This window comes from Triticum urartu, chromosome 6A, assembly GCF_056163025.1.
Source record: "Triticum urartu cultivar PI428250 chromosome 6A, HENAU_Tu73, whole genome shotgun sequence".
In the NCBI taxonomy this organism is placed as follows: Eukaryota; Viridiplantae; Streptophyta; class Magnoliopsida; order Poales; family Poaceae; genus Triticum; species Triticum urartu.
The window spans coordinates 583,087,428-583,094,745 of NC_141878.1; positions in this window are offsets into that span (position 1 = coordinate 583,087,428).

Below are 7,318 nucleotides of genomic sequence, written 5' to 3' on the forward strand. Positions count from 1 at the left end.
GCATGTCATGATGTTCTTCAAGGTTTTCTTATCCCAAAAACGAGCAGGACCATGGACAATGGCAAACTTAAATTGCAAAACACTGAATGCTCTTTCAATGTCTTTTCAGACTGCCTCTTGCACCCTTGCAAATTCACAATGTTTTTTGTTTTGGGTTCTTTGATGCTCTTGACAAATGTGCACCAAGAAGAGTATATATCATCTGCAAGATAATACCTCTTTGTGTATTCATGCCCATTGATAGTGTAGTTGCAAGCAGGAGCATCACCACTAGCAAGCCTAGCAAACAAATGAGACCGTTGCAACACACTGATATCATTGAAAGAGCCCGGCATACAAAAAAAGCAATGCCAAATCCATAAATCCTCGGATGCTACGGCCTCTAGCACAATTGTTGCATCACGAGACTTGCCACAATACATTCCTTGCAAGCCTTGGGGCAATTTTTTCAATTCTAATGCATAAAATCAATGCTACCTAGCATGCCAGGACAACCTCTCCTCTCATTAGCTGCCATCAATTTCTTTGTGTCATCTTCACTGGGTGCCCGAAGATACTCAGGACCAAAGACACGAATGATCACTTTCGCAAATCTACGCACAGACTTGATAATCCCCAAGTGCAAGGAATCATCGTAGCACTTTCCAAAGATGGAAGTGATAAGTATGGAGTGTCGAACCCACAAGGAGCTAAAGGTAAGATCAATATTCTCTCAAGCCCTATCTGCCACTGATACGACTCTACGTGCACCGAACGTTTACTTCCAACTAGCAACGAGAAATAAAACTATGTTGTGGGTATGAAGAGGATAACTTTGCATGGTAACGGAGAGCTAAAACATAAAAGTAAGTGTTGTTATCATAAAGTTAGAATATATTACTTAGTATTATAATAGCGAATGTGGAATAATGGTGGATCGGTGTGCGGAATTGTCCTAGGCAATTGTTAACAAGACCGGTAATCACTATTGAAGTTTTATATGAGGGAAAGGCATAAGCTAACATACTTTCTCTACTTGGATCATATGCACTTATGATTGGAACTCTAGCAAGCATCCGCAACTACTAAAGATCATTAAGGTAAAACCCAACCATAGCATTAAAGCATCAAGTCCTCTTTATTCCCATACGCAACAATCCCTCTTACTCGGGTTTAAGCTTCTGTCACTCTAGCAACCCACTATAAGCGAATCATGAACGTATTGCAATACCCTACAGCGGGAATCCCTCACGCTTGCGCGACACGAAGGGCACCATAGGACAGCATCAAAGTAAAACATACAACTCATACCACTCTAGATCATCAATCAACCCAAAGACAAAAGATATCTACTCAAAACATCATATGATGGCAACACATCATTGGATCATAATATGTGGCATAAAGCACCATGTTCAAGTAGGGGATTACAGCGGTGTGCGGGAGAGTGAACCGCGTAAAAGAGATGATGATGGTGATGTTGATGAAGACGATCACCGTGGCGATGATTCCCCTCCCGATGGCACTCCGGCGCCACCCGAAGAGAGGAGGAGAGGTTCTCCCCCTTGTGCTTCCTCCTCCATGGCCTCCACCTTCTGGTCCTTGGCCTTCATGGTGATGAAGACCCCTCCGGGATACTCCTCCATGGCCACCGGTGATGATGGCCCCCTCCGGCATGGTGCCGGAGAGGGCCCCGATTGGTTTTTCGTGGCTACAGAGGCTTGCGGCGGCGGAACTTCTGATCCAATCTCCCTCTGGAAGTTTTAGGTCACGAGAGTATATATGGGTGCAGGGGTACGTCGGTGGACTTCTGAGCTGGCCACGAGGTAGGGCGCGCCCCCCTACCTCGTGGGCAGCCCGAGACTCCCCTGGTGAGCTTCTGGTACTCCATGGGCTTCTTTTGGTCCAAAAACAGGTTCCATCGAGTTTCAGGTCTTTTGGACTCCATTTGATATTCCTTTTCTTCGAAACACTGAAATAGACAAAAAACAACAAATCTGGGCTGGGCCTCTGGTTAATAGGTTAGTCCCAAAAGTAATATAAAAGTGGAAAATAAAGCCCAAGATAGTCCAAAACAGTAGATAATATAGCATGGAGCAATCAAAAATTATAAATACGCTGGAGACGTATCAGGCATCCCCAAGCTTAATTCCTGCTCGTCCTCGAGTAGGTAAATGATAAAAAGATAATTTTTGATGTGGAATGCTAGTAAATGCTTAAGTTCGATCAATGATAATTCCAATCACTTTTTTTAGCATCATTACATATCATAACAATAGCTCATCTCATAAAACTTTTCATGATCAAGCAATTCATAAGTTTAAAGTATGGATCATAAACTTTCTGGAAAACTAACAAACGATATTCTTAGTCATCAAACAATTGCAATTCATCATATTTTCAGGAAGAGTCTATGTCAGAGCTTTGATTTAGCAAACTTCACATACTCGACTATCATGTAGTCTTTCACAATTGCTAACACTCATGCAATACTTGTGGTTATGGAGTTTTAATCGGACACAGAGAAAGATAGGGGATTATAGCTTCGCCCCACAACCTTTTACCTCAAGGGTAATGTCAACAATAATAACTCATGCTCCCCTACATCCAATTAGATATATATATCATGTTCTTTCCAACATGCTGGGCTTGCCAAAGGATAAAATAAAAAAGGAAAGGTGAAGATCACCATGACTCTTGCATAAGGTAGAAGATAATAATAAAAGATAGACCCTTCACAGAGGGAAGCAGATGTTGCCATGCGCTTTTATGGTTGGATGCACAAAATCTCAATGCGAAAGAACGTCACTTTATATTGCCCCTTGTGATATGAACCTTTATTATGCAGTCCGTCTCTTTTATTACTTCCACATCACAAGATCGTAGAAATCTTATTTCTCCCACACCAATCAATCATACATATTTAGAGCAATTTTTATTGCTTTGCACCGATGACAACTTACTTGAAGGATCTTACTCAATCCATAGGTAGATATGGTGGACTCTCATGGCAAAACTGGTTTAAGGATTTTGGAGGCACAAGTAGTATCTCTACTTGGTGCTGAGAATTTTGGCTAGCATGAGGGGGAAATGCAAGCTCAACATGTTAGAGGATCCATGACAACATACTTTATCTCAGATATAAGAAAACATAACCCATTACGTTGTCTTCCTTGTCCAACATCAACTATTTAGCATGTCATATTTTAATGAGTGCTCCCAATCATAAGAGATGTCCACGATAGTATATTTGTATGTGAAATCCCTCTCCCTTCAATATTCTTTCATGAATTGTTCAAGTGACCAATTCTACGTTTGCTAACTTTCAATAAGTTTACTACCTATACTTATTATGTGTGAAGCCATTACTCCCCATGTTATAAGCATATGAAACATATATAATTTCAGATTTATGCCATTCAATTTATGCAACCATTTACTCATAGGATATACATGAAGCACATGAGCGAATGCCAAACTACTCCAAAAGATATGAGTGAAGAACACTGAGTAGTAAAATAATTAACTAGCCATGGGAGGATTATTTTTCATTTAGTATTTCAGATCCAATGATTTTATTCAAACAACAAGTAAAATTGAAAACACGCTCCAAGCAAAACACATATCATGTGATGAATAAAAATATAGTTCCGAGTAAAGTATACCGATAGTTTTGAAGACGAAAGAGGGGATGCCTTCCGGGGCATCCCCAAGCTTAGGCGCTTGAGTCTTCCTTGAATATTACCTTGGGGTGCCTTGGGCATCCCCAAGCTTAGGGTCCTTCCACTCCTTATTCTCCTCATATCGTTATCTCACCCAAAACTTGAAAACTTCAATCACACAAAACTTAACCAAACTTCGTGAGATAGGTTAGTATGATAAAGAGCAAACCATGCACTTGGGTACTGTTAAAGACAAGGTTCATAATTGTTCTCACACAATGCCTACTGTACCATATCATTTCTACAATTTATATTGAAGAATATAAGCCATAGAAACTAGAAGACAAGCAAACTATGCAATGAAAACAGAATCTGTCAGAAACAGAACAATCTGTAATGATCTGAACAATAACCATACTTCTGCTACTCCAAAAATTATGAAATAAATTGGTGGACGTGAGGAATTTGTCTATTAATCTTCTTCAAAAAGAATCAACTCAAAAGCACTCTTCTATAAGAAATGACATCTATTCTCGTGAGCGCAAAGTTTCTGTTTTTTACAGCAAGATCACATTAACTTTCACCCAAGTCTTCCCAAAGGTCTTACTTGGCACTTTATTCAAACAAAAGCTATAAAACACGATTACTACAATAGCTTAATCATGTAGACACACAAAAACAGAAAGGGTAAATATTGGGTTGTCTCCCAACAAGCGCTTTTCTTTAATGCCTTTTAGCTAGGCATGATGATTTCAATGATGCTCACATAAAAGATAGGAATTGAAGCACAAATAGAGCATCTTGAAGAATATGACTAGCATATTTAAATATAACCTACTTCCTATGCCTAGCGGTTTTGTGAGCACACAATTTATAAGAACAACAATCAACTAGTATAGGAAGGCAAAACAAGTATAACTTCAAAACCTTAAGCACATAGGGAGGAAACTTGATATTAATACAACTCCTACAGGCATGTATTCCTCCCTCATAATAATTTTCAGAGGCATCATGGATAGCAACTTTGTTCTCATACTCAATTGGAACCTCTTCCAAAATAGTGGAATCATCACTAGCTAAAGTTGACACTCTTCCAAATCCACTTTCATAAATATCACACTAAGATTCAACATCCTCCAAAATAGTGGGATCACTAATTCCTAAAGTTGACACTCTTCCAAACCTACTTTTAAATGATAGTACTATTCATACTCCAAAAGATATAAGTGAAGTTCATGGAGCATTCTACAACTAACATAGACTAATCAACCCGTTAAAAAAAACATAGACTAATCAATATCCAAGCTCAAAATGTATAAGTGAAGCACATGAAGCATTCTATAAATCCATACTCAAAAGATTTAAGTGAAGCACAAAGAGCAATTCTATAAGATCATACTTAAAAGATTTAAGTGAAGCACATGAAGTATTCTATAAATTGATGAAGGTACATCTCATGCTAGGATGGTTCTTAAAGGAAAAACAAAAACACAAAGGACACAAATCATGTGAACAAAGCAAAAACCGAGGTATACCGATAATCGTTGAAGAAGAAAGATGGGATGCCAACCGGGGCATCCCCAAGCTTAGATGCTTGAGTATCCTTGGAATATTTACTTGGCGTGCCTTGGGCATCCCCAAGCTTGAAATCTTGCCTCTCTTTATTCTTCTCACATCGGTGACTCCTAGTCCTTCGAACACTTCATCCACACAAAACTTTAACAAAAACTTGTGAGATCTGTTAGTGTAACAAAGCAAATCACTACCTTTAGGTACTGTAATGAACTCATTATTTATTTGTATGGGTGTTAAACCTACTGTATTCCAACTTCTCTATGGTTCATACCCTCCAATACTAGCCATAGATTCATCAAAATAAGCAAACAACACACGAAAAACAGAATCTGTTAAAAATAGAACAATCTGTAGTAATCTGGAAGTTTGGCAAACTTCTGTAACTCCTAAAATTATAAACTAAATTTGAAAATTTGAAAAATTTGTACAGAAGTAATGTGCAAAAATAATCAGAACCATTTGACTTTCCAGTTAAAAATGTAAATTCATGCACTACAGCCAAAGTTTCTATTTTCTGTTCTTCACATAGCAAACAAGCAATCTAATCATCCTAAAACCAAGCTTGGCACATTATTTTTATAATACAATGAATATATACAAGAGGACAATTATTTACAGAGAAACTTCCATGAAAAATTCTACATTGTTTCCGTGAGCATGAACACAAGTGTTCAAGGTCGACCCTCACTTCTTCAATGCAAAACCTTCCAATCACTTCTCTTTTTGAAAAACTTTTTAGGCATGAAAGGCAAGTAATAATTTTTTGTATTTTCATTTTTTTGTATGTTTCACCCACAACTAAACAGAAACAAAAAGGAAAAAAAATCTACTGAAGAAAGCAAACAAGCACACACGAGAATATCAACCCCACGCTATTGCTCCCCGGCAACGGCGCCAGAAAAGAGCTTGATAATCCCCAAGTGTAAGGAATCATCGTAGAACTTTCCAAATATGGAAGTGATAAGTATGGAATGTCGAACCCACAAGGAGCTAAAGGTAAGATCAATATTCTCTCAAGCCCTATCTGCCACTGATACGACTCTACGTGCACCGAACGTTTGCTTCCAACTAGCAACGAGAAATAAAACTATGTTGTGGGTATGAAGAGGATAACTTTGCATGGTAACGGAGAGCTAAAACATAAAAGTAAGTGCTGTTATCATAAAGTTAGAATATATTACTTAGTATTATAATAGCAAGTGTGGAATAATGGTGGATCGGTGTGCGGAATTGTCCCAGGCAATTGTTAACAAGACCGGTAATCACTATTGCAGTTTCATATGAGGGAAATGCATAAGCTAACATACTTTCTCTACTTGGATCATATGCACTTATGATTGGAACTCTAGCAAGCATCCACAACTACTAAAGATCATTAAGGTAAAACCCAACCATAGCATTAAAGCATCAAGTCCTCTTTATTCCCATACGCAACAATCCCTCTTACTCGGGTTTAAGCTTCTGTCACTCTAGCAACCCACTATAAGCGAATCATGAACGTATTGCAACACCCTACAGCGGGAATCCCTCACGCTTGCGCGACACGGAGGGCACCATAGGACAGCTTCAAAGTAAAACATACAACTCATACCAATCTAGATCATCAATCAACCCAAAGACAAAAGATATCATAGGATGGCAACACATCATTGGATCATAATATATGGCATAAAGCACCATGTTCAAGTAGGGGATTACAGCGGTGTGCGGGAGAGTGGACCGCGTAAAAGAGATGAGGATGGTGATGATGATGGTGATGTTGATGAAGACGATCACTGAGGGAGTCCTGGATTAGGGGGTGTCCGGATGGCCGGACTATACCATCAGCCGGACTCCTGGACTAAGAAGATACAAGATTGAAGACTTCGTCCCGTGTCCGGAGGGAACTTTCCTTGGCATGGAAGGCAAGCTTGGCGATGCGGATATTCAGATCTCCTACCATTGTAACCGACTTTGTGTAACCCTAACCCTCTCCGGTGTCTATATAAACCGGAGGGTTTTAGTCCGTAGGACAACATACAACAATCATACCATAGGCTAGCTTCTAGGGTTTAGCCTCCTTGATCTCGTGGTAGATCTACTCTTGTACTACCCATATCATC